The sequence below is a fragment of the Ovis canadensis genome, chromosome 15, assembly GCF_042477335.2.
Source record: "Ovis canadensis isolate MfBH-ARS-UI-01 breed Bighorn chromosome 15, ARS-UI_OviCan_v2, whole genome shotgun sequence".
NCBI classification, from domain to species: Eukaryota; Metazoa; Chordata; class Mammalia; order Artiodactyla; family Bovidae; genus Ovis; species Ovis canadensis.
The window spans coordinates 37,387,239-37,403,760 of record NC_091259.1 but is presented as its reverse complement, the minus strand read 5'-3'; positions in this window follow the sequence as shown (position 1 = coordinate 37,403,760).

The window sequence follows — 16,522 nt, the reverse complement described above, 5'->3', positions numbered from 1 at the left end:
GAACAGGAGCAATGGTGCAGAGAAATCTTATACCTTCGGTGGGGGGCAGGGGTGGAGAGAAATGGGTTGGGAAAGGCTGGGAGATGAAAGAAGAAAGCTAAGGGAGCTCCCTCCTGAATATCTCTGCTTTCCCTGGAAAGTAGAAAGCTCATTGGGGAGGGAGGTTTGGGGCCTGAAGAGCTGTTGGGGGAGAGGAAGACACAGCTACCAAGAACCCTGAGGAAGACTGTGTTTGGAGAACATGGACAGCTGAGTGGGGACCACTGGTCTTCAGGGGCATGTGTATTAGTCAGGGTTCTCCAGAGAAACAGAACCAACAGGATGTGTATATATAGACAGATTTATTTTAAGGAATTTGCTCATGAAGTTGTGGAGCCTTGGCAAGTTCAAAATCTGAGAGAGGCGGGCAGGTTGGAAACTCAGGAAAAGAGTTGCAATTTTGGAGTCCAAAGGCAGTCTGTTGGCAGAATTCCTTTCTCCTAGTGGGGAGAGGGTGGAGGTCACCTTTGCCACATTGGAACCTTCAACCTTCACCCATATTGTGAGAGAATCTACTTTACTCAAACTCCACTAATTTAAATGTTAATCTCATCCAAAAAACACCATCACAGAAATATCCAGAATAATGGCTTGACTAAATATCTGGGCAACATGGCCCAGCCTGGTTGACACATACAATTAACCATCATACGGACCGTGACATGTTGGGAGTTTTTCAAATTACTCAACAGCTGGAATGTAGAAATGATAAAACTGTCTGGTTGTAGTGACTCAGGGTTAGGGTTTTCAAGGCATGGAAAGTTGAGGGTATTGGCAAGAGTGGAGGGATGGAGAAAAGATCTAGGCTGCTTTCAAGACGGAGCAATAGATAGGACAGGAAAAAGGATGGAAGGAGCGGGTGTTCAGTGAGGTCAAGGTAGAACAAGGCGTGGGAGAGGTGAAGGAGCAGGGGTTTGTGGACGTGGCAGGAGGTGACGTGGGGCTGAGGTGGGGCTGGGCGGCAGCTGAGGAGACAGAGCCAAGGTCTTCACTGCAGCTGGATGGGATCAAAGTGTTGCGAGGCTGGCAGGGGCTGCAGACCCAGTGTCTCCAGGGTCCAGGCAGATAACAGAAGTAGTAAAACCAGGTGGGTGAGACTGGGGCCAACAGGAGAGAGTGTAGCAATATGAGCTCCGTCTACTGAAAGAGTTGCTCTGGGGAAAGGGGAACGTAGTATGGTCACACCTCTGCGCTTTTTCAGGAGAAGCTAGAAATCTAAATTTTTTTGTAAAATGATCATATTTTCAAATTTTAAACTAAATATATATTAGGAAAATGCACTTTGTGAGCCAAACAATATACACCTCCGAGGCCAGCTTTGCCCTGGGGTCCCCAGGTCGTGTCATTTGGGACATAGGATGTTGGAAAGGTATTTGAGGCTGGAGCAGAAAGGCTGGAGGGTGTGGAAGCAACTAGGGGTTCAGTGCAGCCAGTGGGTGGGATCCTAGGCAGGAGGGTTTTCCACAGACAGCAGGAGCCTCCGACAGGGTTTGAGCAGGGAAGTGGCATAATTCATTCTAGTTGTAGAAAAATTACTGAGAGAGTAGGTGGAGGCTTGATTGTGGGGTAATTAAGCTTCTCCTTAGGCTGAAGGAGAGCTAATCCATACAAGAAATAATGATCGCCTGAATTAATTTATTCAATAAATGTTTATTAAATGCCTTTGCATCAGTCACTGTGCTAAGAGCTGGACATTCAGAGGTGAACAAGACATTGTTCTCCCTTAAATTATGGTCCAGTGGAAGCTACTGAAGAGGCCACTACTCACTGTGTCAGGGTTTTGGTGGAAGATGTAATAATAACATTTATTATTTATTGAGTGCTTACAACATGCCAGGCACTGTACTAATCCTTTATGTTTATTTTCTTGTTTAATCCTCATGACAACCTCTATTATTATTGTCCTTATTTTATTGTTTATAATAGTGAAAAAATATTTATTTATATGGCTGTGCCTTGTCTTAGTTGCATCATGAGGAATCTTTTATTTGCGGCATGCAAACTCTTAGCTGTGGCATATGAAATCTAGTTCCCCAACCAGGGATCAAACAGGAGCCCCCTGCACTGGGAGCGGGGAGTCCTAACCACTGCACCACCAGAGAAGGCTCTCTCCTTATTTTATTAATGAGGAATCTAAGGTCAGAGAACTTAAGTGACTTGTCAGAGAGGCACCTCACAGAAGGGGCCAGGGTAGTTCCAAAGGGCTTCCCAGAGGAAGCGGTGATTAAGCGAAGACCTGAAGGTTGAGTAGGAATTAGCAGTGTGAAGGCAGTAGGGGAGGAGTGGAGAGGGGAGACTGTTCTAGGCTGTTAGGGACCAAAGTGAGGGAATGCGCCCATCAGTGGGGGACAAGGTGGGGGCGTATCAGAGTGGATTTTGAGAGAGTCACTGGAGAAGTTACTGGGACCAGATGAAAAGTTTTGCAAGCCCCATTAAGCAATTTAAGTTTTTTAAAATATGATTTATTTTTGGCTGTGCTGGGTCTTCACTGTTGCACGTGGGCTCTCTTTAGTTGTGGTGAATGGGGGCTACGCTGGTTGCGGTGCACGGGCTTCGCACTGCGGTGGTTTCTCTTGTGGAGCTCTGGCCCTAGGGTGCTTGGGCTTCAGCAGCCATGGTGCATGGCTTAGTTGCTCCAAAGTAAGTGGAATCTTCCTGGACCAGAGATTGAACCAGTGTTCCCTGCATTGCAGGTGGACTGTCAACTGCTGGACCACCAGGAAAGTTCTAAGCAATTTTAATTTTTATCCTAAGGCTAAAAGGAAGCCCTTGAAAGGTTTTAAACTGCAGAGCATCATGATCAGATTTGTATCTTATAAAGATGGCTTTTGCTGCAGTGCAGAGATTTTGTTGGGTGAACAGCTGGGAGATATTTTGGACATCTCTGACATGCTGTGGAGATAAGATTCCAGGCAAAAGATGATAGAAGAGGAGATTGGGGGGTGATGGTTGGTTTGGGAAGGCTGTGGAGAGGGGTGAAGAGCAGAGTTAATGATGCCTCCCAGGTCCTGGCTAGGGCAGCTGGATGGAGGATGGCAACATCACTAGCTGGGCATGCGTTGGGGTTGGAGGGACAGATTTGTGGAAAGGGGGTAGAGATCATTGAATTTGCTGAGTTGAGGTGCTGGAGGACACCCAGGTGGAGGTGTATGGAAGGTGGGTGGGTGCATTTTCTGGAGCCCCAAGGGTTGTCGGCTCAGATATGACAGCTGCAATCTTGGAGAGAAGGATGTGCCAAGTAAGAGGACAAGGTCAAGGAGAGAAACTAGGGAACACCAATACTATGGGCAGAGGAACAGAGGAGCCTGCAAAGGAGACTGAGTGCATGTGTGCTCCATAGCTTCAATCGTGTCCGACTCTTTGAGACACTATGGACTGTAGCCCGCCAGGCTCCTCTGTCCATGGGATTGTCCAGGCAAGAATATTGGAGTGGGTTGCCACTTCCTTCTCGGGGGAATCTTCCTGACCCAGTGACTGAACCTGAGTCTCTTTTGTTTCCCACATTGGCGGGCGGATTCTTTACCTTCAGCACCAACTGAGGAGACTGAGAAGCTTCCCAAAAGGAAAAGAGAAGAGCCAGGAGAGGTATCTCAGGCACAGAAAGGAGAACACTTCTGGGAGGCACGTTCCCCATCTAGTTGGTGCTCAGCAAATAAAGAGCCGTGACGTGTGCTCTGTGCACGTGGCAAGTAGGAGTCATGGAGACTGCTTCAGACTAGGGGGACTCTTGAGTGAGGGGGACTGGGCTGGGCATGAGGGTGTTAAAGGCTGGCCGGTCTGGGAGGAGCTGGGTCTGAGGCTCGGCGAAGGGCGAGTTGGCCAGTCTGGGGAGGACAGGTGTGAAGGAGGACACCGAAGAGGCTCTTTTTCTCACCCCCACCCTCCTGCAATCCAAACCCTTTTGGGTCTGGAACCTGTGATGCGAACAGGGAAGGAGGGTCAGGAGGGCCATCCTGGATGTTGGTGGCTTGTGGAAGAGATGGTGTGAAATGAAGCAACAGAAGCGGGTTGATCTAGATCAGCTTTCCCTCAGGCCTCAGGAGGAAGGAGGTTTACCTCTGTTCCCCACCCCACCCCGGCCTCCGCCTCCGCCCCTGCCCCCGCCCCACCCCCTCCTCAACCTCCTCTACAGGGGTGGGGGGCAGGGACCTGGGATCTCCAGCTCAGAGACAAGCTGGAGCCACTACAGGCGCGCACGCGCGCGCACACACACACACACACACACACACACACACTCTTCCTGGTTAGGGTGTGGCTCAAGCCAGCCCCCAGAAAGAGTTGTTTCAAGGTAGCCAGGTGGGCCAGAGGGCCAGAATCCCCTTGAATCCCAGGGCATCCTCCTGAGGGGGAGGGTGGTCTTGGCAGAACTGCCCAGGCCACAGCCTCTGACTTGGCCTTCTCCCACCTCCTCTGGCCCTGTTTAATATGCGCGTCAGCTACGGTGCCCTTTGCAAAACTGTTATTTGTACAGAAGCCCGAGGGAGGAGGAGGGAAGCCGCGCCCCACTTCGCCCCCTCCAGGCACTTCACTTGCAGGGACCTGCAGTCAAATACCAGCCCCCGGTCCCTCTGGCTCACTAGCTCAGAGGCTTGCAAACCAAGACCGCAGGTTCCCCGGCTCCCCACGTGGCCGCGCTGGAGTTCCTCCGCAGCACTGCCGGAAATGGTCTGGCCTCTGCGCTTCCCCCACTCCCACGGTCCTCCCCACCTCAGCCCTTCCTCCCCACTCCCGCAGCCCTGAGCTCAGAGCACCCCGGCGCCTCCCACTGAGCCCAGAGTCTGGCTGCTGTGGTGTATTTTCCTCCCGTTTTCCCAACTCTATCTCTCAGAACGGAATGAGAGCCCCTAACTCATCTACCCCTCCCCTCCCCACCCCCAACAGCGCCCATCCTGCCCCGTCCAGTCCCAAGGGGGTGCAGGAAAAGCCAGGCACTTCGACACAGGTTCTGCAAGGTAGGCAGAGGGCTAGGAAGGGAGGAAATGGCTTTGGAGGAGATGGGCCCCACCGCGCCCCACTCTGGCTGCTGCTTGCCAGCTTGGGGCCTTGTTCGAAGTTTCCTGCCTACCAGTGGAGGCGATCAAATCTCCCTCCAAGGGCTGTGCTGCAGACGGAATGAAAAAACGCCTGAGGTGCCCAGCACAGTGTTTGGCACATAGTAGGTGCTTAAAACAAGTTCCCTCCTCTCTCTTCACTGATGAAGAGGTAGAATGACAGAAACTAGGGTCTATGGAGAGAACTCTTCAAGAGCCTAGGAAGCCTAGGGTAGGGGGGCGCCTGGGGCCCTCCTTTGCTCCTTGCTCCCCACTGGCCTTCCCACTGGCCACACAAAACCTCTGAGAAAGGCATTCCTATGTATTAAGGAGGTCTGGTGGGGAGGGCCTGAGGTGGGGACACTGCCTCTGGGTCTTGAGCAACCCTCCCTCTCCACTCCCCCAACTCATAATCCGATTTATATTCCTACTCCCTCCTCTGGACCCGTCACCATGGCAACAGTTTTCTCAGTTGCACTTCATCAGTTTCTCGGCAAATCTTTTTTTCTGCCCCCTTCTTGAGTCTGGTTTTCCCTTCTATCAGTCTGCCTTTTTCTGTACCCATGGTGCTCACCTTTCCCCACTCTCCCACCTGCCTCCCCCCACCCCCACCCCTTCAGCTTTTCTGTTTCTCTCTTGCAGCTCACTTTGTCCCTGCCTGCCCTTCTCTACACTTTCCCCTTGTCTTTTCCTTCTCAAGTCCAGGATTGTAGTAACAAGCTAGAGCCTATTGGCTGGACAAGAGCTTGAATTCCTTCTGACATTAGGGTAGAAAAGCGGAGAGTTGTGGAGGGACACAGTTTGAGTTCCAGTGGGCTCTGGACAGAGGTCAGTGATGCGAAGGTGGATGGAAGGTCTCATCTCTATTCAGTTCTGACCAGGGGGCAGGAGATGGGAGTGGGGGCATGGGGGGATCAGACAGTTTCTTCAGTCCCAAACAGAATCAGTGTGGTTCTGGGAGGTCCCCCATGGCACAGTCCTTGGTTCACTTCCCAACTCACCCTCAGAGACCTCACGCCATGCCTACAACACCCAATGGCATGGGGTGTGTCCCAAATACATGAATCTGGCTCTGACTTCTCTCCAGGCTTTACTCAAGTCTCTTACTTTCTCGGGGTCAGAACCAGGGTATACTTCTCATCATGCTTGATTCAACAACTCTAACCATGAACCTGTCTTCTGAACACCATCACCCCTCCTTATAGTACTTCCTCATCACCACCCAGTGTAAAAACATTGGTGCTACCTGTGAGTCCTCTCTCTCTGTCATCCTCCATATGTAGCTAGAGTTCAAGAGGTATCAATTCTTTGTAAGAGGAGAATCTGCTTCTATCCCTGTACCCTTTCATCTAGATGACCTGAGACCAAGTTCCCAGTGAGTCACTTGGGGCTCTCCCTATAGCCTCATTCTCTCTGGGCCGCCTAGAAAGATAGTCTCCTCTTAGAAACCAGACCCATCTGAGACATGACTTTCTTCTCTCCTTTTTTCTCTACCTGATTTATTGAGTGTGCATGCTCAGTTATGTCTGACTCTTTGTGACCTCGTTGACTGTAGCCTGCCAGGCTCCTCTGTCCATAGGATTTCCCAGCAAGAACACTGGAATGGATTGCCATTTTCTCTTCTAGGGGATCTTGCCTACCCAGGGACCAAACTGACATCTCCTATGTTGGCAGGTGAATTCTTTACCACTGAGCCATCTAGGAAGCCTAGATTTATTGCACACCCATTATGTATTAGGCTCTTTATATATGTCATTTAATTTAATCTTCACCCTAGTCTATAAAGTAGGTATCATTTTACAGAAGAAGGAATTGATGCTCAGAGTGGTTAATCTGTCCAAGTTCTACAGCTAGTAAGCAATAAGGCTAGGACTCAAGTCCAGATCTGTGGAGTTCCACAGTTAGTGTTTTATTCTGTTGCTATACCTAGAGTCTGCTTCCAGGTGACTCTTCTACTCAAAAACTCTGTTCTGGTTCTGAGCCTTCCGACTTTCTTAATCTTCTGTTAGGCTTGTGAGGTTCATTATGATCTGACCCATTCCACCTACAAGACCCTGGATCTTGCTACTTCTCAGTATGACATGGACGGGTATCAACCAGGAACATTTGTTTGCTTTAGGACTTGCCTTCATCTCTGTCCTGTTAAATATTTTTATATAGTATATACAAAAATATAGTATCACATTTCACAGAGATAAACCTCGAGGTATAGCAAACGCTTTGAAAGACAGGCTAAGGATCCAAATATCATCTCCATGCGTAGAATGGTAGGAAAACCCAACAAGATGAAATGATCAGAGATCTGTGTAAGATCCCAGCCACACACACAGACTACACGTCTTAGAGGCAGTTCAGGTAAAACAGAATCAGGAGGATTAGTAAATTCAGTCCGAGTCATCAGTGTAACACGGTCACCAAAAGTGAATCCAAGCTTAAGCCATATTAATAGAGGTTTAGTTTTTGGAATAAAGGAGAGGACTGATAGTCCTGCTTTACTTTAAGCTGGCCAGGTGTCATTGTGGGCATAACATTAGTGAACTGGGAATGTTTAGGCCAGAGAAAAGAAGAGTCTGAAATCATTAAAGCTTAGATATATGAAGGGCCAGGAGGTAATTCATGGACTAATGAATAGAGACCACTAGGAGATAGAATTCAGCTCAAAGGAAGGAAAAAGATGTTCATAAGTGGAATGGACTGTCCCATTACTGGAGATATTCTTCAAGATGCTGATATACTGCTTGCTTGGGATGTTAACAGAGAGCTGAGAATCAGAAAGAATTAGAGCTAGGTAGTTGGTCTTTGTGGAGAAGGCAATGGCTCCTCACTCCAGTACTCTTGCCTGGAAAATCCCATGGACAGAGGAGCCTGGTAGGCTGCAGTCCATGGGGTCGCTAAGAGTCGGACATGACTGAGCGACTTCACTTTCACTTTTCACTTTCATGCATTGGAGAAGGAAATGGCAACCCACTCCAGTGTTCTTGCCTGGAGAATCCCAGGGACGGTGGGCTGCTGTCTACGAGGTCGCACAGAGTCGGACACGACTGAAGCAACTTAGCAGCAGCAGCAGCAGCAGCAGTTGATCTTTGAGACCCCTTCCCACCAGGATCTGTGATTCCTCCTGCTTTGGCTCCATCTGCGCCCCTCACCAAGGCCTCTGTGGTCCCCTGTACCTGAGGTCAGTTTCCTGTTTCTCTTCCATGTCGACCAAAGGATGCAACCTGCACTGGTTGCATCAACCTCACATCTTTTAATGATTTAGCATCTTTTATTGTTCTTTAGTTGTCCCCATTTTATAAGCTCCTTTAGGGCAGGTGCCTTTATTATCTGTTACAGGATAAAAACTTCTGTTCTCAGACTCCCTCTGCCCTGCAGCCCCTCACCCCCGAGATAATTTTATCCCTCACTTGGTGTTGGAAATCTTGTCGTGGCCTGCTCAGGGCTTTTGTAACATAGAGCTGGGAGAGTAGGAGGTGATAGATAAGACTAGAGAGACAGGAGACAGGTAACTTTCTTGTGGGTTAGGGAGAATCTGGGTAATGGGTGAAGGAAAAAAGAAAATAATGAAACCTGAGAGGCTAAGCTACTCTAGGAAAAAGTAAAAAGAAGGTGACTGGCGAAAGAGACAGAAAACTGTTTTGAATACAAAGAACAGAGAGAGGCAGAGAAGGAGGCTGATTTAGGGTTTGCAGAGAGCAATTTAACTGCTGCAAGGTTTAGCAGAATAGAAGAGGAAAGGGAATTTGAACAAGATGTGCTGTAGGTTAAGAACTGGATCACCTTCAAGAGATAAAAGTAAATAATGCTCTGTGGTTACCTGAATGGGAAGGAAGTCCGAAAGGGAGGGGCTATATGTATACACATAGCTGATTCACCTAGCTGTGGAGTGCTGTGCTAAGTTGCTTCAGTCCTGTACGACTCTTTGTGACCACCATGGACTGTAGCCCGCCAGGCTCCTCTGTCCACGGAATTCTCCAGGCAAGAACACTGGAGTGGATTGCCATGCCCTTCTCCAGGGAATCTTCCTGGCCCAGGGATCAAACTGGAGTCTCTTACACCTAACCTGCATTGGCAGGTGGGTTCTTTACCAGTAGTGCCACAGTAGAAACTAAAAGAACATTGTAAAGCAACTATAGTCCAATAAAAATTTTAAAAAAGAAAAAAAAAAAGAGATACAAGTAAAAATTGTAATTCCTTTTCGAAATTATTCTTGTTTGGGACCCCGGAATATACTCAGGCTACACATTTGTCACTTTCATATGACCTGGCATGGTATCGAGGTATCAGTGCCTGCATCAAGCAGCACCTAGTCCCTGCAGATAGAGCAGACATAGTCTGCTGGGGTTATGGGGTCCTGCAGAAAGGCAGAAAGTGAAGTGAAAGTGTTAGTTGCTCAGTTGTGTCTGACTCTTTGAGACCCATGGACTGTAGCCTGCCAGGCTCCTCCGTCCATGGGATTTTTCCAGGCGAGAATACTGGAGTGGATTGCCATTTCCTTCTCCAGGGGATCTTCCTGACCCAGGGATTCAACCCAGGTCTCCTGCATTGCAGGCAGACTCTTAACTGTCTGAGCCTCTGGGGAAGCCCCAAAAGGCAGAAAGGTTAAGCGTTTACCCTACTTCAGAGTTATAGCTTTAAAAAACACATCCTAATCTGAGATTTCAAGTTACAAATACTCCAGGAGTTAGAATTTGCTATAGGTCTCGACAGATGGTGAAAACGAGGCCCAGGGAAGTTATTCAACTTGCTCAGAGTCACAGGCCTGGGAATATGTCTGGCCCAAGGCTCTGTCCACAATCCTGGGATGCCTTTTTAGATTGAGTCAGAGAACTACGTGCATGTAAATAGGGTCATGATGAGAGAGGAAAGGGCGGCTGGGAGACTGGGAGTTCTGACCACCTCTCCCTCTGTTTAGAGCCATGTACCAGGCTCTGGGGGACGTCCAGATAAGGAGGCCAAGCCTGCCTTCCCAGATCTTATGGCCTCACTGGGAAATGAGCCAGACGCAGGAAGAAGTCCAGTGGAAAGTTGGAAGCAAGTGCTGCAGTGGTGTCGTGGAAAGAGTCTGGACTGGGAGTGAGGAGACCCGGGCGCCCCTTCCAGCTGTCACTCACCATCCATGTGATTTCAGGCCTGTCCTTTTACCACTCTCTGCCTCAGTTTCCTTACCTCTGAATATCCTATCTCTTCAAAATAAAAGCTCTATGGTGCTACATGGGCTTCCCTGGTAGCTCAGATGGTAAAGAGTCTGCCTGCAATGCAGGAGACACAGGAGATGCAGGTTCCATCCCTGGGTCAAGAAGATCCCCTGGACAAGGGAATGGCAATCCACTCCAATATTCTTGCCTGGAGAATCCTCATGGACAGAGGAACCTGCAGTCCGTGGGATCACAAAGAGTTGGACATGGCTGAGTGCGGGAAGAGCAAATTAATGCAGCTGCACTATATTGATATTTAGGGGGTGCTGTCCCCCAGGGCTCACCCCTCATAGCACAACCTCAGAAAGGCTCTTGCTTTGAGTTGATGACACGAATTAAATGTTCCCAGGACTCACAACTGCCAGGCAACCTGGGAGGTGAGGAGTAGGTGGTGACTCAAGTGGCTTTCTCTAGGCCTTGCCTCCGCCAGCCTTTCCTAGGCTTATGAACTCTGCCTTCTATTCCCAAGCTAGCCAGAGCCACATAATTGTTTTTCTCTGAACAAACTAAGCCTGCTATCTAACTGCTATCTTCCTGATTAAAAAGAGCCTGGAGATAAGCGCATCCAACTCTCTTGTTTTTTGAAGAAACTAAGGTCCAGAGATGAGGCTGACTAGTCCAAGGTCATATGCTCTTGGCTTTCCGGCTAGTCTCCTTTCTTTTGGAACTTGGAGAACTTAATAGAAATGGATTGTTGGTGAATGCAGCCTTGGCGATCTCTCTTTTTTAAAAATTTATTTATTTTTAAAATTCATTTTTATTTTTATCTGGCCTGCGTCTTTGCCACTGCGCATGTTGGCTGGTGAGCAGGGGCTACTCTAGTTGTGGTGGGCTGGCTTCCCTTGTTTCAGAGCAAGGGCTCTAGAGCACTGGTTCAGTAGTTGTGCTGCACGGGCTTAGTTGTTCCGCTGCATGTAGTATCTTCCCAGACCAGGGATCAACAAGCAATAAAACCCATGTGCCCTGCCTTGGCCTTCAGATTCTTAACCCCTGGACCACCAGGGAAGTCCTCAATAGATATTTTTTGAACAAATAAGTAGATGTCAGAGAAGGATTCCTGGAGGAGTCAGGTATCATAGCCTCCAAGTAGGACAGGATTGTCCTTGGTTGGGTGAACTTCTTATGGGAAAGGAAGTCTTAGATAGAAGATAATGGGAAATGGGAAATGGGGGAGGGAAGGAAGTAGGGGGAAAAAAGGAGAAAGCAACCCTTGAAGGTCACTAACCTGGGAGGGTTTCTGGGTAGAGGGGAGGAAGGGTGTTAGCCCTACCTGCGACAGGAAGAAATGGTTGTGAGCACCTCAAATCCATCAAGAGGCCTCCTTTATGGGGGAGAAATCTGAAGGCAACTGAGCTTGAGGGGGGGGACACTGGTGGGGGATTATGTAGCTGATAGGAGTGTTGAAGCCTGGCTAGAGGTCTGCTTTTGCTGCTGGGGTCTGGAGGGAAGCAGACTCCAGGGAGTTCTGGGAAGGCCTGGGGAATAGAAAAGAAGATGAGGGACAGCTTCCCTCTACTGCCCTCCTTCATTAGGTTGAGACTCTGGCAGGATAGGGTGTCTTCTATTTTTCCTATCCTCCTCCAGGTGTCTGGGCACCTGGGACCCCCAAGTAGAGTCCCTAGGGCAAACATCTGGAAGTGACTGAGGCAGCCTGGTAAGTGAGGATGGCATGGCAGAGATTGTGGAAGCTCCACCAGCCTCCCCAGAGGATCCTCTGTCTCTCCGAAGGTGCTGCTCCTGAAGGAGTACTCGAGCAGTCTCCAAAGTTTTCTTTCCACCAATCCCCACCTGAGCGCATCCTTTGCCAGAGACTGCTAAGCCAGGTCTAGCCACCAGGGGGCAAAAGAGCAGCCCTGAGGTCAGCGTCCCTCCGCTTCCCCACAAGCACACCTGAAGGCCAAGATGGGCGGTGCCTCACCTGGCTCTCACAGGGCGCCTGGGAGCTCCTTTAACTCTTTACTGCCTAGATTGAGGCACTGCCTTCAGGCAGAGCCTTCCGTGGCAGAATTGGGCGCGCAAATCTGACGAAGGAAGTGCTGCTTAGGCGAGGGGCTAGGGTGGAAGTGAAGTCAGGGTTTCCGGCTCCTCGGGCTCTTGTCCTAGCTGGGGCTGGGGGAGGCTAGCATTCCCCGCCTCGGTTAAGTAGCTACTCCCGCAGATGGGTGAAGGCGCCCTCTGGAATCCAAAGAGGTCCCGGGCTGCGGTCACCTGCGCGGGGCCTCGCGGGCGGGATGAGGAGAACGCCGAGGCCGCCACAGCACCCAAACTTCCGGGTTCCCTGCAGCCCTGTATCTATCTGTCAGGGCTCTTTGCAGCAATTAGTGGGGGTGGCGGCGGGAGGGCGGCCAAAGGGATGAGGAAGAGGCACCGAGGTGGCGGGGGAGGGTAAGAGAGTTAAGATTTGGCAGAAGAGCGGGCTGGGTTACGCAGCTCTCAGGCGCCGGGTTTTGTGGGTCGCTTTTCGAGGACTAGGCAGCTTTCCAGGGCTCTGACAAGACCGAGTTCCAGAGACTGGGTTCTGGGCCACAAGGTGTTAAGCCATGGGTGGGAGTGGGGTCTGGAGTCCCTCCCTCTTGCCCTCCCTCACAAGCGTCACCACCTAGGAGTCCACCGGGCTGGCGCTCAAGGAGTTAAGTCTGCCCGCATTCTGCAAAGACTGGAGCCGGGGAGAGGGAGGAAGGGGGGAAGGAGGGGGTAGAGGACAAGGGTAAGCAGACTGCGGGGAGACAGCGCCAGGAACCCCCTCCCCAGGGACCTGGCCCCTGGGCCCCCAGCCCCAAAAGAGGCCCTGCCCTCCCCGGGGTCGTGCTCTCTCCCCCGCCGCCCTGCCTCCGCCCTCCAGCTTTGTGTCCCCAGGAGGGTGGGCTGCAGAATTTCCAGCCAAGCCTTGGCTGCCTGCTCAGTTTTTCCAAACCCTCCAGTCGGGGAAGGCGGGAGCCCTGTCAGGATAAGAGTCCCTCCCCCACTGCCCCTGCCGGCCCCCTTTCCCAGCCTCCCTCTCCCTGCCCCCCGCACATTTTCCAAACTCCTTCCCCAATCCGACCCTGGTCCCTACGCCCCCAATCCCCACCTCTATTGGCTCCCAAGTTCCAAGTTCAGGTTGGAAGGGGCCAAGTGGGTCCCACAATTCTGGAGAGGCGCTGGTAACACCGTACTCCTCAGGCCAACCCTGAGACCTGCTGGGCGCCCGCCGGACTCCCAGCCTGGCGCCCGCCCCCATCCCAGGACGTGGCCCCAAAGGCCACCAGGGAGGGTGGCCCAGGGGTCTCCCGCCCCGGAGTGGAGGCGGTGCCGGGGGCGCCGGTCGAGCTGGGCGGCGGGCCCTGTGCTGCTGGTGCCAGGCCCTGGGGCAGGCTTCGAGGAGGGGCAAAGTGTTCCGAGCTCTGGCACGGCTCTGTCCAGCAGGTCTATTATATAATAATCACCATCTATCAGGAAGCCAGGCAGCTGGAGTGAGTGGAGAAGCCAGGATGCCCAGATCCGCTCCTTGTCCAGGGCTCAGGAAGGTGTCTTCATCAAGGTGGGGGGTGTGGCTGCAGCCCAGAGGTGAAACCAAGTTGGGGGGCTAGGGGCAAGTGAGGGGAGCTGGGCAGTCCGAAGGCAGCCCCCACAAGCCCCGCCCCAAAAAGCTGACTGACAGTGCCCTGAGCCAATGATTGAAGTCACTGTGGGGGTTCAAAGTTAACCCTTTCTTGGCTTTTTTGTCGCTTAGGGGATAGAGTCCCCTTCCCAGGAAGTGTTCCCTAGTTCAGAATTTCTCCCACCTGCCCGAGATCGGCGATGAGTACCAGCTGGAGGGTCCTTTCGTCCTCGTCATCCCAGGTAGAAATCTCAGATAATCAATAGCCCTAACACCGCTCACCCCCTACCCCCACCCCAAAAGTTAATTGCATTACAAAATGTGGTTGTGTGTACAAGTTGTGGTTCCAGAAACAGACCCGCGTAACGCTGGCTCTCCCACACTGCACCACGAACACGCACTCTCACACAACAATACCCATGCCCGAACTTCCACCGACACTCGCTGACACACCTGTGACACTCCTCGTGACACAGTGACACAGAGATAGGGGAAAACACACGGTGATTCCCCGAACTCGCCAGTAGAGGGAGCCACTCTGTTCCAGCAATGGGCCACGGGCCTCTCTCCTCTCCTCCTCGCTCACTCCAGGGTTCCACCCAGAACTCTTGGCTGCCTAGAGCTGGGGCTCCGCATCCCAACCTGGAACCTACGCTGGGGCAATGAGTCACAGCCCCACCCAAGGGAGTGCTCTACATGTCACCTCCACGGGACATGCCGAATACACTGGAACTTACAGTGTGCCACAGTTAACTGACCCCTTGCAACATGGCCATCACTCCCTGCTACAAACATTGTTTTCTGGACCTGCTATGAACCCGCATGGTGCCAAACAGATAATCAAGCCCATGTGTCTTGTCACGTATGTAAATAGGAAACTAACCCAAGTAACTGAATGGACCCTTCCTTCTAACAAGCAAATCCTCTGAGAAATAACCCTCTTGTCTTGTGGCTCATCTTATATATACCCTCAGGACCTAGAGAGGGGAGAGGAGATGAAACCCTACTTCTATGGGTCAGGTACCATCCTAGGCTCTGAGACCTTTTATACCAGAGCTGAGCCTCTCTGGGCTTTAGTTTACTTTTCGTTTAAGTGAGAATAATACCTACCTCATAGAGCTGTGATGATTCAATCCCTGACCCAGCTTGATCTTAGCATAGCAGATAATAGACACTTGTCAAAGTTTTGTTGATTGGCTCAAAGCAGGATCAAGAGATAATGTGTATGAAAATGCTTCGTAAATGTCATGTTAGGCACCCGCAGGGAGTGTTATCTTCTCTCAGGGTTTCTCCCCCTTTTCTACCTGGGCCTCCCCAGACCTTGCTCAGCTCTCAACTCCAGGTAATCAACCCATCCAGTGAGTATTTCAGTCAGTTCAGTTCAGTTCAGTCACTCAATCATGTCTGACTGTTTGTGACCCCATGAATTGCAGCACACCAGGCCTCCCTGTCCATCACCAACTCCCGGAGTCCACTCAAACTCATGTCGGTGATGCCATCCAGCCATCTCATCCTCTGTTGTCCCCTTCTCCTCCTGCCCCCAATCCCTCCCAGCATCAGGGTCTTTTCCAATGAGTCAACTCTTCGCATGAGGTGGCCAAAGTATTGGAGTTTCAGCTTTAGCATCAGTCCTTCCAGTGAACACCCAGGACTGGTCTCCTTTAGAATGGACTGGTTGGATCTCCTAGCAGTCCAAGGGACTCTCAAGAGTCTTCTCCAACACCACAGTTCAAAAGCATCAATTCTTCAGCGCTCAGCTTTCTTCACAGTCCAACTCTCACATCCATACATGACCACTGGAAAAACCATAGCCTTGACTAGACGGACCTTTGTTGGCAAAGTAATGTCTCTGCTTTTGAATATGCTATCTAGGTTGGTCATAACTTTCCTTCCAAGGAATAAGCATCTTTTAATTTCATGGCTGCAGTCACCATCTGCAGTGATTTTGGAGCCCCCAAAATAAAGTCTGACACTGTTTACACTGTTTCCCCATCTATTTCCCAAGAAGTGACGGGACCAGATGCCACGATCTTCGTTTTCTGAATGTTGAGCTTTAAGCTAACTTTTTCACTCTCCTCTTTCACTTTCATCAAGAGGCTTTTTAGTTCCTCTTCACTATCTGCCATAAGGGTGGTATCATCTGCATATCTGAGGTTATTGATATTTCTCTCGGCAATCTTGATTCCAGCTTGTGCTTCTTCCAGCCCAGTGTTTCTCATGATGTACTCTGCATATAAGTTAAATAAGCAGGATGACAATATACAGCCTTGATGTACTCCTTTTCCTATTTGGAACCAGTCTGTTTTTCCATGTCTAGTTCTAACTGTTGCTTCCTGACCTGCATATAGGTTTTTCCTGGATCCCTATTATGAACCCAGCACTTGAGTGCTTATTATGTAGAGGCATAGAAGGCATGGTCTGGGCCCTCAAGAATCTTTTGGGGCAACTAGACATGCACACAGGAGAGTGAAGATAAAACATGCAAGTAGGTACTCAGTTGGGTGACATAGATGTAATAGGTGGTCAAAAGAGTAGGAGGGCAGGGGCAGGGGAGAGCTCAGAGGAATCAAATAGCATGAGCAAAGGGGCTTGCTAGTGTCCTTCCTTCCTGAAGTGTCCATGCTTATTCTGGGTGCTTGGGGACAGTGGGATCCAGGGAAAGTGCCCTGGGATAGAGA